The following is a 14,888-nucleotide window of genomic DNA, read 5'->3' on the forward strand; positions in this document are numbered from 1 at the left end:
TTTAGCTCTCTATCTCCTTCCTTGTCACAGATATGGGCTTTTCAAGTTTTCTCCAGTTTCAAAAATTGATGACCCGGGTCAACATTTTTAGAAAATTTTCAATATTCCCCAATTTGCCCCAAATTTACACACATTGATGGCATTTCTGCCTGGATGCTGCGTCTGAAATTGTAGCTCTCTATCTCCTTCCTTGTCACAGATATGGGCTTTTCAAGTTTTCTCCAGTTTCAAAAATTGATGACCCTGGTCAACATTTTTTGAAAATTTTCAATATTCCCCAATTTGCCGCAAATTTACACACATTGATGGCATTTCTGTCTGGATGCTGCGTCTGAAATTTTAGCTCTCTATCTCCTTCCTTGTCACAGATATGGGCTTTTCAAGTTTTCTCCAGTTTCAAAAATTGATGACCCTGGTCAACATTTTTAGAAAATTTTCAATATTCCCCAATTTGCCGCAAATTTACACACATTGATGGCATTTCTGTCTGGATGCTGCGTCTGAAATTTTAGCTCTCTATCTCCTTCCATGTCACAGATATGGGCTTTTCAAGTTTTCTCCAGTTTCACGAATCGATGACCCGGCAGTCAACTTTTTTCCAAAATTTTCAATATTCCCCAATTTGCCCCAAATTTACACACATTGATGGCATTTCTGCCTGGATGCTGCGTCTGAAATTGTAGCTCTCTATCTCCTTCCTTGTCACAGATATGGGCTTTTCAAGTTTTCTCCAGTTTCAAAAATTGATGACCCTGGTCAACATTTTTAGAAAATTTTCAATATTCCCCAATTTGCCGCAAATTTTCACACATTGATGGCATTTCTGTCTGGATGCTGCGTCTGAAATTTTAGCTCTCTATCTCCTTCCTTGTCACAGATATGCGCTTTTCAAGTTTTCTCCAGTTTCAAAAATTGATGACCCGGGTCAACATTTTTAGAAAATTTTCAATATTCCCCAATTTGCCCCAAATTTACACAAATTGATGGCATTTCTGTCTGGATGCTGCGTCTGAAATTTTAGCTCTCTATCTCCTTCCTTGTCACAGATATGGGCTTTTCAAGTTTTCTCCAGTTTCAAAAATCGATGACCCGGGGGTCAACTTTTTTCCAAAATTTTCAATATTCCCCAATTTGCCCCAAATTTAGACATATTGATGGCATTTCTGCCTGGATGCTGCGTCTGAAATTTTAGCTCTCTATCTCCTTCCTTGTCACAGATATGGGCTTTCAAAGTTTTCTCCAGTTTCAAAAATCGATGACCCGGGGGTCAACGTTTTTCCAAAATTTTCAATATTCCCCAATTTGCCCCAAATTTACGCAAATTGATGGCATTTCTGTCTGGATTCTGCGTCTGAAATTGTAGCTCTCTATCTCCTTCCTTGTCACAGACATGGGCTTTTCAAGTTTTCTCTAGTTACAAGAATCGATGACCCGGGTCAACATTTTTAGAAAATTTTCAATATTCCCCAATTTGCCGCAAATTTTCACACATTGATGGCATTTCTGCCTGGATGCTGCGCCTGAAAATTTAGCTCTCCATCTCTTTCCTTGTCACAGATATGGGCTTTTCAAGTTTTCTCCAGTTTCACGAATCGATGACCCGGCGGTCAACTTTTTTCCCAAATTTTGCAATATTCCCCAATTTGCCCCAAAATTACCTACATTGATGGCATTTCTGCCTGGATGCTGCGTCTGAAATTTTAGCTCTCTATCTCCTTCCATGTCACAGATATGCGCTTTTAAAGTTTTCTCCAGTTTCAAAAATTGATGACCCGGGTCAACTTTTTTCCAAAATTTTCAATATTCCCCAATTTGCCCCAAATTTACACACATTGATGGCATTTCTGCCTGGATGCTGCGTCTGAAATTTTAACTCTCTATCTCCTTCCTTGTCACAGACATGGGCTTTTCAAGTTTTCTCTAGTTACAAAAATTGATGACCCGGGTCAACATTTTTAGAAAATTTTCAATATTCCCCAATTTGCCGCAAATTTTCACACATTGATGGCATTTCTGTCTGGATGCTGCGTCTGAATTTTTAGCTCTCTATCTCCTTCCTTGTCACAGATATGGGCTTTTCAAGTTTTCTCCAGTTTCAAAAATTGATGACCCGGGTCAACATTTTGAGAAAATTTTCAATATTCCCCAATTTGCCCCAAATTTACACACATTGATGGCATTTCTGCCTGGATGCTGCGTCTGAAATTGTAGCTCTCTATCTCCTTCCTTGGCACAGACATGGGCTTTTCAAGTTTTCTCTAGTTTCAAAAATTGATGACCCGGGTCAACATTTTTAGAAAATTTTCAATATTCCCCAATTTGTCCCAAATTTACGCAAATTGATGGCATTTCTGTCTGGATGCTGCGTCTGAAATGTTAGCTCTCTATCTCCTTCCTTGTCACAGATATGCGCTTTTAAAGTTTTCTCCAGTTTCAAAAATTGATGACCCGGGTCAACATTTTTAGAAAATTTTCAATATTCCCCAATTTGCCCCAAATTTACACACATTGATGGCATTTCTGCCTGGATGCTGCGCCTGAAATTTTAGCTCTCTATCTCCTTCCTTGTCACAGATATGGGCTTTTCAAGTTTTCTCCAGTTTCAAAAATTGATGACCCGGGTCAACATTTTTAGAAAATTTGCAATATTCCCCAATTTGCCCCAAATTTACACACATTGATGGCATTTCTGCCTGGATGCTGCGTCTGAAATTTTAGCTCTCTATCTCCTTCCTTGTCACAGATATGGGCTTTTCAAGTTTTCTCCAGTTTCAAAAATTGATGACCCTGGTCAACATTTTTAGAAAATGTTCAATATTCCCCAATTTGCCCCAAATTTCCACACATTGATGGCATTTCTGCCTGGATGCTGCGCCTGAAATTGTAGCTCTCTATCTCCTTCCTTGTCACAGATATGGGCTTTTCAAGTTTTCTCCAGTTTCAAAAATTGATGACCCGGGTCAACATTTTTAGAAAATGTTCAATATTCCCCTATTTGCCCCAAATTTAGACACATTGATGGCATTTCTGCCTGGATGCTGCGTCTGAAATTTTAGCTCTCTATCTCCTTCCTTGTCACAGATATGGGCTTTTCAAGTTTTCTCCAGTTTCAAAAATTGATGACCCGGGTCAACATTTTTAGAAAATTTTCAATATTCCCCAATTTGCCCCAAATTTACACAAATTGATGGCATTTCTGTCTGGATGCTGCGTCTGAAATTTTAGCTCTCTATCTCCTTCCTTGTCACAGATATGGGCTTTTCAAGTTTTCTCCAGTTTCAAAAATCGATGACCCGGGGGTCAACTTTTTTCCAAAATTTTCAATATTCCCCAATTTGCCCCAAATTTACACAAATTGATGGCATTTCTGTCTGAATGCTGCGCCTGAAATTGTAGCTCTCTATCTCCTTCCTTGTCACAGACATGGGCTTTTCAAGTTTTCTCTAGTTACAAGAATCGATGACCCGGGTCAACATTTTTAGAAAATTTTCAATATTCCCCAATTTGCCGCAAATTTTCACACATTGATGGCATTTCTGCCTGGATGCTGCGCCTGAAAATTTAGCTCTCTATCTCTTTCCTTGTCACAGATATGGGCTTTTCAAGTTTTCTCCAGTTTCACGAATCGATGACCCGGCGGTCAACTTTTTTCCCAAATTTTCAATATTCCCCAATTTGCCCCAAAATTACCTACATTGATGGCATTTCTGCCTGGATGCTGCGTCTGAAATTTTAGCTCTCTATCTCCTTCTGACGTGGCAATAGTACGTCAATAGTTCACTTCTAATCAGTCTTCAAGGTTCTGGCTAGTAAAAAACTTGTCTTCAGCTATAGTCTAAAAGCAGTTGAGGAAACCAGTCTTCAGATCCAAGTAAAATGTTTATTTGCAGCAAAGTACAAATGAAACAAGTGAGAGGAATACCCCGGGGTTGCTCTGGCTTGTGTCTCTTTGTCTTCTCCTTATATACTATTCTGGACCTGGGTTTTCCATGCCCCAGGCCCTTCCCCTTTATCCTAAATTTATAGGTACTTGCCACTATTATGATGACTCGTTTGATCTTAATCGTGTAAAGCAGTCTTGAAAACCCCAAAAACAGTAATGGCATCGCCTTGCCCTGATTCGCCTTTCTTGGGACTCTTCCTATTGGTTGGTCTGGGGCTGAGTTTGCTGGTAATCTTCCCATCGCAGTGTTACTGTGTGCCTACTGGGGTGTGACAGCACAACCTCAAGCTATCCGTCAGCACCCATTCATTCTCACACAACAGGTGCAGCAGGCGTCTACATGACATCAGGCCGGGTGTTCTGCAACACATGTAGTTACAACTTCTCCCTCTCAGTGCTACCCTACCAGGTGCATGCACTGTGCTCAGAGCAATTATTCTCAACATTCCCCCCTTTGGTCCTGAAAGGACCACCCAATGAATGAAAAATGGGAAATACCTTCTGCAATCATGCAAAGTGATGGTGATAAACCTTAAAATACATGCAATTGTGACAGTGACTAGCCTAAAATACATACAATGTGAATAATAAAGAAATCAAACACCTTCTGATTCTTCTAATTCCTGACAATGAGGTTCACTGCAGCAGATGACAATTCAGCTGTAAAACACAACTGACTGCCATCCCTTATCCTCCTGGACTAAATCCATGTGAGGCTACGCAGTGATCGTCCTTGTCTGGCCTTCCAGCTGAATCTAGCGACATGGAGAGGGAAACATCCTCCCATTACATCTGGCCAAGGTAAAACCCTCTCCAGGTGGCCAGCCAGCATTCATTGTACACATTTCTCATAACAAAAACAAACCAGTCATAAAGAACTAAACAGAAGTAACATAAGTAACCGCAATGGTATATGTGGGCAACATATGACAAAATAACACAATGATATATCTGGGTAACATAAGTGCTCATGCGCTCTATGATTTGTGACCTACTGCTACCGATATATGTATATATATATATGCAGGTATATATGGAGCTTTACCCATTTCAAAAAGCATCATCCCATATCCACTGTTGACTAGTTGACTCTGTGGGGCGTTCGGAAAGGAGTAATCCTTTCGGTGCGACTTGTGAGGAGCACTGCCTCTTTAGGATTTGTTTATAGAAGGATTTTCTTTTTGTTTTAACATAGTACAAAAAATATATCTGCCTTGGGGCAGCCATAATATGGGGTTCCTCCCAGCCTGTCCCTACTCCCTTCTTACCACAGGTCAATCTCCTATTACTTTCATGCCTGAGTTGTAGCTTACCACATCCTGTAAGAAGATAATGCCCTCGATAAACAAGGTAAAACAACTCTGGCGACTATCAGTAGGACTGAGTCCTTTTAAAGTCTTATTAGTATTACAGTCGTGATCATTTATTTATCTCTACCTCCGCCATTGACTGTAAGTGTCTATCTACTCCGCCGCCTTTTCTGCCTCTACGGCATCATAGAACTCCACCGCTCTCCGGATGAACTCCCCATTGTACGGCGCTAGCCCTTCTCCGTTGGCACAGAGACGACGCATGAGGCCATGTGGCCGGATGACGTCTGTCACCCTTTTATCTTTGAGGGATATTAAATGCAGCCACTGACGCATTTTGTGTGTTGTGTCGGACCAAATGATTCTGTGACCTCCGTCCAGAATGTTTGTCACAACTTTCTTGCTGTAGGCAGCCAGCAGATATCTGGTGTCGTTAGACCCTGGGTACACCGTAAAAGGGCTTCTGCTCTGGTCTGGATACAGGTGTTTCCACAAAAACAAGTAATATATCACAAATACATGGTATGTCAACTTCTGTACAAACAATTGTGGATGAACCGCTGTGATAGGCTGTCTTCGCTCATATCCGGTTAACACTCCAAACCCTTCATCCCAATACTGCATGTCACCCTGCTCTAATATCTGTTGAAACAGTTCGTGCAGGTGCCTTGTCCTGACATCTTTTTGTTTTTCTTCAATGCTGGGTAACGTTTCCCAGGACAGATGTGGCGTGACGGGATCTGATGCTGTCATCCATGGCGCATGCCATTCAGTCTTTACATCGATAAGGGTTGATACTGTTCCTACCAGGGTGTTAATTACCTTGGGTCCAGGGGCCAGGGATTCAATGTCTGTATGCTCGTTTATGAACTGGATTTTGGGAGTCAAGAAATCACCATAGTCCCATCCTCCTACAGTCCTTCCGGCTAAAACATTTTGGTCACGTAGCATTTTCCATTGCTCCCATCTGTTTATGTACATTACTTCGTAGGGTACATTATCGTCTTCTAGTACCATGTCTTCTTCTTCTAATTGGTCATTGCCAAAAACGGCCTGTACAGCTTCATTCAGTATGTCTTGATCTGCCATTGGCTTTATGTTCGTCCACGTCTCCAATCTTGGCCCTGCTCCCGTGCCGGCGGTGGAACACCTCCCATCGTGTTTCCCCTCATTTGGGCTTCCAGTCCACTGAGAGCTGCTGTCTGACCTCGCAGCCGCCCTTGACAGAAGTGGATCAGTAAAGCATTGGCACGGCGCAGTTGTGATACTGTATACTGCATCAGGTCATTCTCGTCTTGCAGATGGTTCGCCTGTTCTTGTAATACATGACTCTGCCGTTCGATCTGCCTCAGACGCAGATTATCAGCTTCTAGTTGTCTCACCCGCTGACTCTTTCGACGAGCGTATAGAGCCCTTCTGGTGGCGCATAATAACCTTCGTGCTCTGTCAGACAGGCCTGCTTGCAGCTGGGTGAACACATCTTTGCTCATGCTCAAAATGTCCTCCCGGAGGTCACCTGGGGTGGTAAGTAGGCTAAGTGGGCGTGGCACAAACCTAGTTATGTGTCTGAGATCGTCAATCGTGAAAGCCGGTAGTTGAGGCATGAAGTTGGGAAGTTGAGGGGTGGAGTCGGGAGGTGGAGGTGCGGCAGGATGTTGTCGGACCTCGGGCGTTACCCTTGCGGTGCGTAGATTCTGAGTGGGTATCAGCGGGATGCCTCTGCTCGATTGTCCTGGACTTGGTGAAAGGCTTTGATCGTCTGGGTCCTCAGGGCTTTCTGGGCTGAAGCGTTGTTCCGGTTCCATGATGGGCGATGACCATGGATTCGGAGGAGGTCCCATCGATGGTGTCACTGGTGGGGGCATCAGGTACTGGACTCTCCTGGGGTTCTCCAGCACCTGGATGGAAAAATCATGCTGCTCCTCCTGCCACGGACTCACTCCGTCTTGGCCTGGTTGCCTAAGTGAACTATATCTATCTATCTCTGGGTGTGGTGTTTCTGTATATATGGGTGTGTTGTTTGGTCCAGTTGGGCTGTGGCTCTGCCCTGGGTCCATATCTGGAGGTGCCTGCTGGCTGGCATAGAATGCCTCCGCCATTTTTGGCACCGTCTGTGATGAAAATATTTACAATTACTATGTACACCTTATATGATTATACACTACTATATTTCTAACTTACTACTTTATCTACTTTTCTACATACCGTTTGGGAGAGTGGATGGTGATTCACTTTAAACGTAGCATTTTTCATCGGGCACACCCCCTGTCATCAGTTCAGTGGGCTCATACCCTGTCATGTGTATGTGTTCTACCTGATCGGCGTCTACCTGTATCTGGATTACTGGAAATTGTCCCGTTACTCCTGTGATCATGCGGAGGATTAGGACGCGCAGCAATGGTATAACACACCCAATTACAACTAATACTACCAGCACTATTCCTCCTAGTGCTATTCCAATTGTCTTTAGCCATTTCAGCCATCCCAATTTTCCCAGCCAATCCCAGAAGCCTTTCAACTGTGTATTCCAATTAGAATTTTTAACGTGTTCATGTCGCATGCGTTTCATTTCTGACAGGACCCGCGTCAAATTGCCTTTTGGTCCTGTATGTAACGGGATCAGGGTACAACATTCTTCTCCGATAACATCACAAACGCCTTGGTCTGCAGCCATTCTTGCTTCCAGGATAAATCTGTTCTGTAGGGTCATAATGGATGTAACATGCAGTTGTTCTCTTATCAGACCTATCCCTACTATAGTGAAGTTGATAAATCTCTGTTGATTATACCATAGGTAATTCACCCATCGGCTATTCCGTGCTATGTACTGGGCATTGTTGATGGGTCCTACAAATGGAACTGATCCTACTGCTCGTCCACTTTTTACCCATTCCGTTCCTATAGCAGTGTGTTCTTCAGGGATCCCGTATGGGACTTGGTCCCAACTAATGTATACTTCATCAGTACTTTTCCAGTCCCAGCCGTGCTCCTGACTGTTGTCCATATAGGTTTTGTCATTGAAGTCCTCGGTATCTCTCCTATTTCTGGGGTGGTCCAGAGTGTCTTGTTGCGTTATTAGAGATAGCTGACCTGTTAACATTAATGGTGCACACATACCTGTCCAATTGGGTGGTAATTTAGACAATAGTGTAGTATTGTGCTCACATATCCAGAAGATATCTCCTAGTGGCTCTGTACCCTGTCCAAAATCTGCCAGGCGGTATTGAGCCATGTAGGAGGAGTTCTGTTCGTAAGTTACACGACCTCCATTGGGTATCACCTGCTTGCATTGAATGCGGGCTTTTGGCCTGGTGGTACATAACTTGGTGGTAGTTGTGGTATTCCCTGTCTCTATTATCGGATACCATGTTTCCATGCCGCATTGTATTAGTCCTGCTGCATCTGTCATTGCCCCTGTTTTTGCATTAACGACGTTTTCTAATTCTCTCCCTCTTACTATGCAGAAAGGAAAAATCAATCCATCCGGTTTGTGAACTACTGGGGGAATTACCGTGGTAACATCATATCCTGTATATTGGAGCCGGTGTGGGCAAATTTCATCATCTTTGCTCCATCCCTTTGTTTTCCCTGCCATATGCATTGCACACTGAGCGAAACACCTGCCCTCGTTAAAATATGGGCAGCTTCCTATTGCGCTTCCTGGCAGTATTTTGAACTGTGGAATTCTTTTCGCATTATAGCAGGCAATGCATTCCCGTTTCTCTTTCTTGGCTGCAGCCATTTCCTCCGCTGAGAATCTAAGCCATGTCTGAAACATGTTACTACTCCATTGTGTAGATCGTAGTTTTTCCAGATCCCTCTTGTGTCGTTTGTTTGCTAATTGTATTTTATCCCTTGCTTCCCCTATTGTCATTTCCTGTCCTGTTTCCTGATGTTGGCATGCGATGTTTGTGCATTTTACCTGAATGATCACCATCCCTTCTCCCCGGCATTCTGCGTTGAGCGGATAACCCAGCCATTCCTTCCCTACTGGTTCGGCTGTGGCATAGGCTATTGCCAACACATGTTCATAAATGTCCGCTTTTATATACACTGTTGGCGTGACTACCCCTTTATCCACTATGCCCTTGTTAGTTGCTAACGTAATCATGGCCATGGCACATCCATCTAGTGGGTGCTGAGTGTTTGATTGGTGTGTGTTGGTTAATATAACTTCCCCCCTTGCTAACCCTCCCAAGGTTAGCACTATAAGGGCAAACCAACTAATTTGAATCAGACCAATCGTGGCCCGGCGTTGGCGGGTAGTCTGGAGTCGGTGGGTCCACCTCCCCTGCGGGTGAGGCGGATAGCGGCGACCCGGCAGACGTCTGAATTCCTGATGGCCCTGCGTCCACATCAGGAGCGTCATCAGTACGCGACACAGCATGGTCCTCAACTGCTCTTTCACCGCTGCCTGTAGGCACTTCCCCTGCTGTAGGATCAGGCGACACCTGTCCATCAGTCGAGCCAGAACTACTAGTAGAACCGCTCGAACTACTTTGTTCACGGTGAGCCCGCAGTCTGGCCGACCGTCGCTGTGCGTGAGAGGAGCTTGAGTCACTTGAGCTACTATGGGCAGGGCTAGTGTTAGCGGGCGTGGTCTGGGGGCCGCGTTGCGCGTCCCCTTCAGCATGCTGCCGTGAGTCAGTGGTGCCTAATTGGTCAGGAAAGTGACCAGGCGGGTCAGGCGGTCGATGGCGGGTGCAGTGGTTGCGATGGAACCAAAATGGCTTACCTTCAACTTTCAAAGCAGTGGGCGTAGTGAGCACCACTTTAAAAGGCCCGTCTCTACGAGGCTCGTTCCACTGACGTCTAAAAACCCGTATATACACTTGGTCTCCCACCTGGATGTCACGGACATCTACTGGGATGTGTGTGTCGTCTTTGCTGTTGGCCTCTTTCACCTGTTGAAACACAAGCCTGTGAATTTGAGACAAAGCTTTCAGATAATCGCCCAGCTCTCGTTCCAGCTGCTGCAATGGAGGCCCCTCCGTCGGCCCTCTGTGTTGTGGAAGGGGCATCGGGCGACCTGTAAGCATTTCATGGGGAGTCAGATGTGTTAGTCGGTTAGTTTGGGAGCGCATGGCCATTAAAGCAATTGGTAAAGCATCCACCCACGTGAGCTTATGGTTGCTATCGGCAGCAATCTTAGCGATTTTAGTTTTCAAAACCCCATTTGCTCGTTCCACCGAGCCTTGTGATTGCGGATGGTAGACACAGCCAAATTTCTGTTTGATGCCCAATCTGCTGAACATCTCCTTGATTACCCGCGAGATAAAATGTGGTCCACTATCTGATGAGATAGTGTCTGGTATTCCAAACCTGGGGAAAACCTCCATACACAAAAACTTAGCTACTACTTTATGGTCATTTCTAGCTGTCGCACAAGCTTCAACCCACCTACTAAACCGACACACAACCACCAATAGGTATCTTTTTCCCTGTACCCTATCAATCATGTCCACAAAATCCATCATCAGGTGTTTAAACGGACCTTCAGGCACTGGAATATGTGCCAATGGATGAGTAAACATTTTTCTAACATTATACTTTGGACAATGTTGGCATATGGATAGTTCTCTGTCAACCATCGCAGCCATGTATGGTGACCACCATACAGCCTGCAACTTTCTCAACACTTGAACTCTGGAACAGTGGTCAGGTTCATGTACTGTCCTGATTGCAATTACCAATAACGATAAAGGCAACACAAAATGCCCATGGCTACTCCTCCATAACCCATTGTGTGGAGTGGCCGTTCGTATGGCCCCCCTTTGGAGCCATAACCTTTGTTCTGCTTCAGAAACCCTGTTCTGCGCCTGTATCAATGAAGCCATGTTGGTTATGGGGGCACAATCCTGTTCAAACAGTATGGGCCCCTGAGTGGCCTGTCCCGTTGCTGCTTTTGCTGCAGCATCTGCATGATTATTGCCTCTAGCCACCGGTGAATCATTCAGCTGATGTGCTGCACATTTGACTATAGCCAATTGAGTGGGAAGCTGCATGGCCTGTATCAATTCTATCACTGCTTGCCCATGCGCCACCGGCGTGCCATCTGCACGAATAAATCCTCGTTGTTTCCAAATGCTGGCATTAATATGGCATACGCCATATCCATAGGCACTGTCTGTATAAATGGTGGCACGTTTGCCCGAAGCCAGTTTGCATGCTGCTGTTAAAGCTTTAATCTCTGCCAATTGTGCAGAACATGGTTGGTCGAGGCTCACTGATTGTATTTGGGTAAATGTGTCGTCCAAATTGAGCTGAACTATGCCATAGCCAGCTTTTGTTCCTGTGTCTCCTCGTACACAAGATCCATCTACAAACAAAACTATGTCCGATGGAATCGGCTGGTTGTACAGGTTGTCGCGTACTTGCATAAAACTATCTGTTTCTTTAAGGCAGTCATGAGGCTCCCCTTCAGTAGGCAAAACCATTCGTGTTGCTGGATTTATCGTGGTGCATCGCTGTATTGTTAGCTCTGACCCTGACAACAGGACCTCATAGCCTGTTCGCCTGGCCTGGGTTATTACAAAACGTGGGCCGGTAAGCATTGCATGCAGTTGGTGAGACGTATATAGTATTACAGGGTGTCCCATGGTTAACACTGACGCCTTTTTGTAGGCAAATGCAGCCGCCGCTAATCCCTGGTAGCATGGTGGCAGCCCTTCCTCTACCCTATCTAATTTGGTGCTATAATACGCTATTGGTTGCTTACCGGTAGGAGACACCTGCATCAATACCGCACATGCATGTCCCTGTCTTTCAGCTACGTACAGGTGAAACGGCTTGCGATAGTCGAGATTGGCTAAAACTGGGGCAGTCTGCATATCTTTCTTAAGGAGTTGAAACGCTCCTTCTGCTTCCTCAGTCCATTGGAGTTGCGCTGACTGTGGGGTTTGTCCAGCTGCTCGTATCAAAGCTCTTAATGGAGCTGTTTTAATGGCATAGTCACATATCCATGGTCTGCTATATCCTGTCATTCCCAGGAAAGATAACATCTGGCCTACTGTTTGAGGCTTAGGGGCTTGACTTATGGCCATCAGCTGGGAGGGGGCAATGTGCCTTCCTTCCTCACTCAACTGTCTGCCCAAATATTCTACAGATGTTTGACAAAACTGCAGTTTACTTTTGCTCACTTTGTGTCCTCCTTCAGCTAAAACTGTTAGGACTGTGAGTGAATCTTTTTCACACTGTTCTTTGCTGCTAGAGCATATCAAAATGTCATCCACATACATTAAGGTGGTAGACTGTATGTCCAGATGGCTGAGATCATTCGCTAAAACTCGGTTAAATATTGACGGGGAGTGAACAAAACCCTGTGGGAGACGTGTATAAGTATACTGTTCCCCCTCATAGGTAAACGCAAATAGGAACTGCGACTGTGGATGAACTGGAACACTGAAGAAGGCAGAGCACAAATCAATCACTGTGTACCACTTTGTTCCTGGAGGTATGTTAGACAGTAAAGTATGTGGGTCTGGAACAACAGGTATTTCTTCTGCAACAACAGCATTAACTGCCCTTAAATCATGCACCAATCTATAGTCATTTCCATTTGGCTTTCGTATTGGAAAAATAGGTGTGTTGCATGCACTGTCAGTTTTCACTAAAACTCCTGCTTCTACCAGTCCTGAGATGATGGGCCTTATCCCCGCAACAGCTTCTTGTTTTAAAGGATACTGTTTTTGCCTCGGTAACCTAACTTCTGGTTTTATGTGAACATATAGGGGCTCTGCTGATTTTACGAGACCTACATCTGTCTTGTGTGCTGACCATACTTGTGGCGGAACTTGCTCCAACAAAGCTTCATGCTCTTTTGCAACCATCATCTGTTTCCTATCACGTCTGGGTAACCGCACCTCTTCTGCTATGGCCTCGTCTGCTTTTGTTATACTGATCTTGAGGAACTGCCCGTCAGAGGAAATGCAAATTGCTTTACAGTCTGTAGGTGTCCATTCTTGTACCAGTTGTGCCTTCTTCATCATTGGTCCTAAATCATGTGACTCAAAGTTTTCTGCTATCAACAAGGTGATGTGTGGCGATGATCCCGGTACTTGGAACCATTCTTTTACCTTCTCCGTGCCTATCACCTCAGCCGCTGCTCCTTGGGGTCCCACAATGATGGCATCATACTGGAGGACTGTCGTATGGTTATTCATTGCTTCAAACCAGCACGTCTCATAGTCATCGTGGTCTTGATTTCCGTCATACAGCATCGTACAATGTAGAGGAAGACTTGGCTCTCGTGCCTTCTCAAACTGATGGATTATCAGCGGCTTCCATGTTTCCCATGCATGTATCAGAAATGCATCTGGTGAGGTTAGCCTGATCCAAAACACTCGTGCTTCTTTCCTTTGGCCTGTATTTTGTGAAAAGTCTGTCGTTGCCACTTGGGACATCATGGGGCTTGTGTGAGGGCTGACCTTATTTGGGACATCAAAGTATATGCCATTAGGTGAACACATTATTGTGGCATTTAACTGGCACAGTATATCACGCCCTAGTAAATTGATTGGTGTGTCTGCTGAATATAGCATAGGTGCACATACTACTTTGTCTCCTATTTTCATTGGAACCGGTTCAGTCAGGGGTATTATTTGTGTTTTCCCAGAGAAACCAACTGTTCGTATTTTCGATGCCGAAAGGGGAAGTCCGGCTCCATCTCTGCCTATGCATGAGTATGTGGCACCTGTGTCTACCATAAATTTATGCTGCCGATTTTGTATTATAACGTCTATGGTAGGTTCACTTTGTGGCTGTTGCGTGAGTACAGGCGTTATCACTTCCCCCTCTTGTTCCTCTGGGCTCCCCTATTGCCACTGAGCTGCAGGTCCCATCCACAGGCCCTGATTTGATGCTCCCGGCCATGGGTTGGTAGGACAGTCTCGCTGTACGTGTCCTGTCACTCCACATCCCCAGCACTGTAGCTGTTGTCGACCTACCGGTGTTGGTGGACCATTTTGGGAGTATTGTGTCTGCTGTTGGTCGTGCAACGTCTGGTCAGGTCCTCGTTGATATCGTGTTGGCGGAGGTCCTCTCCATCTTCCACGCTGGGGTGGTCCTATATTCTGCATTGGCCTCCCTCTTCCGGGCGGCGGATAGTTGCCTTGTCCCCCCGAATTGAGGTGCACATGAATTGGAGGGGCCTGCTGCATGGGTGCGTGGACAGGCTGTTGTCCTGTAGGATAACCTGCTGGGTTAGTGGGGATCATTTGCTGTCCTTGGGCAGGGGCCAGTGTAGTTGTGTACACTGGAGCTTGTGTCACCTGTACTTCCGTTTGTTTTTCTGTAGTCCCCTCAGGCTTGAATTCAGGAGCAGCCACCGTCACTGGCGCCTGGTTTTTCGCCTTATCACGATCCTTCTTTTGTTTCGTCAGTTCTCCTATCTGTAGCTGGGTTAGCTTACCAGCCAGCATTCTGTTCTGCTCCTCAGTAGCCCGTTTCTCATTTCTGTAGACATCCACGTAGTGTACGAGGTGTTCAGTGAACACAGGCCAGTCCAATTTCATCAGCCCAACAACTCCGTTCAGCTTATGTTGTATCTCCTTTGGCATGGCATTCTTTACATACAACTTAAACAGAGCTTTTGATGATTCATTTACATTCCATTCACTGCCTGTCTCTGTCTTCCA

This window comes from Genypterus blacodes, unplaced genomic scaffold (assembly GCF_046128005.1).
Source record: "Genypterus blacodes isolate CSIRO-AG114 ecotype Tasmania unplaced genomic scaffold, CSIRO-AGI_Gbla_v1 ptg000072l_1, whole genome shotgun sequence".
NCBI classification, from domain to species: Eukaryota; Metazoa; Chordata; class Actinopteri; order Ophidiiformes; family Ophidiidae; genus Genypterus; species Genypterus blacodes.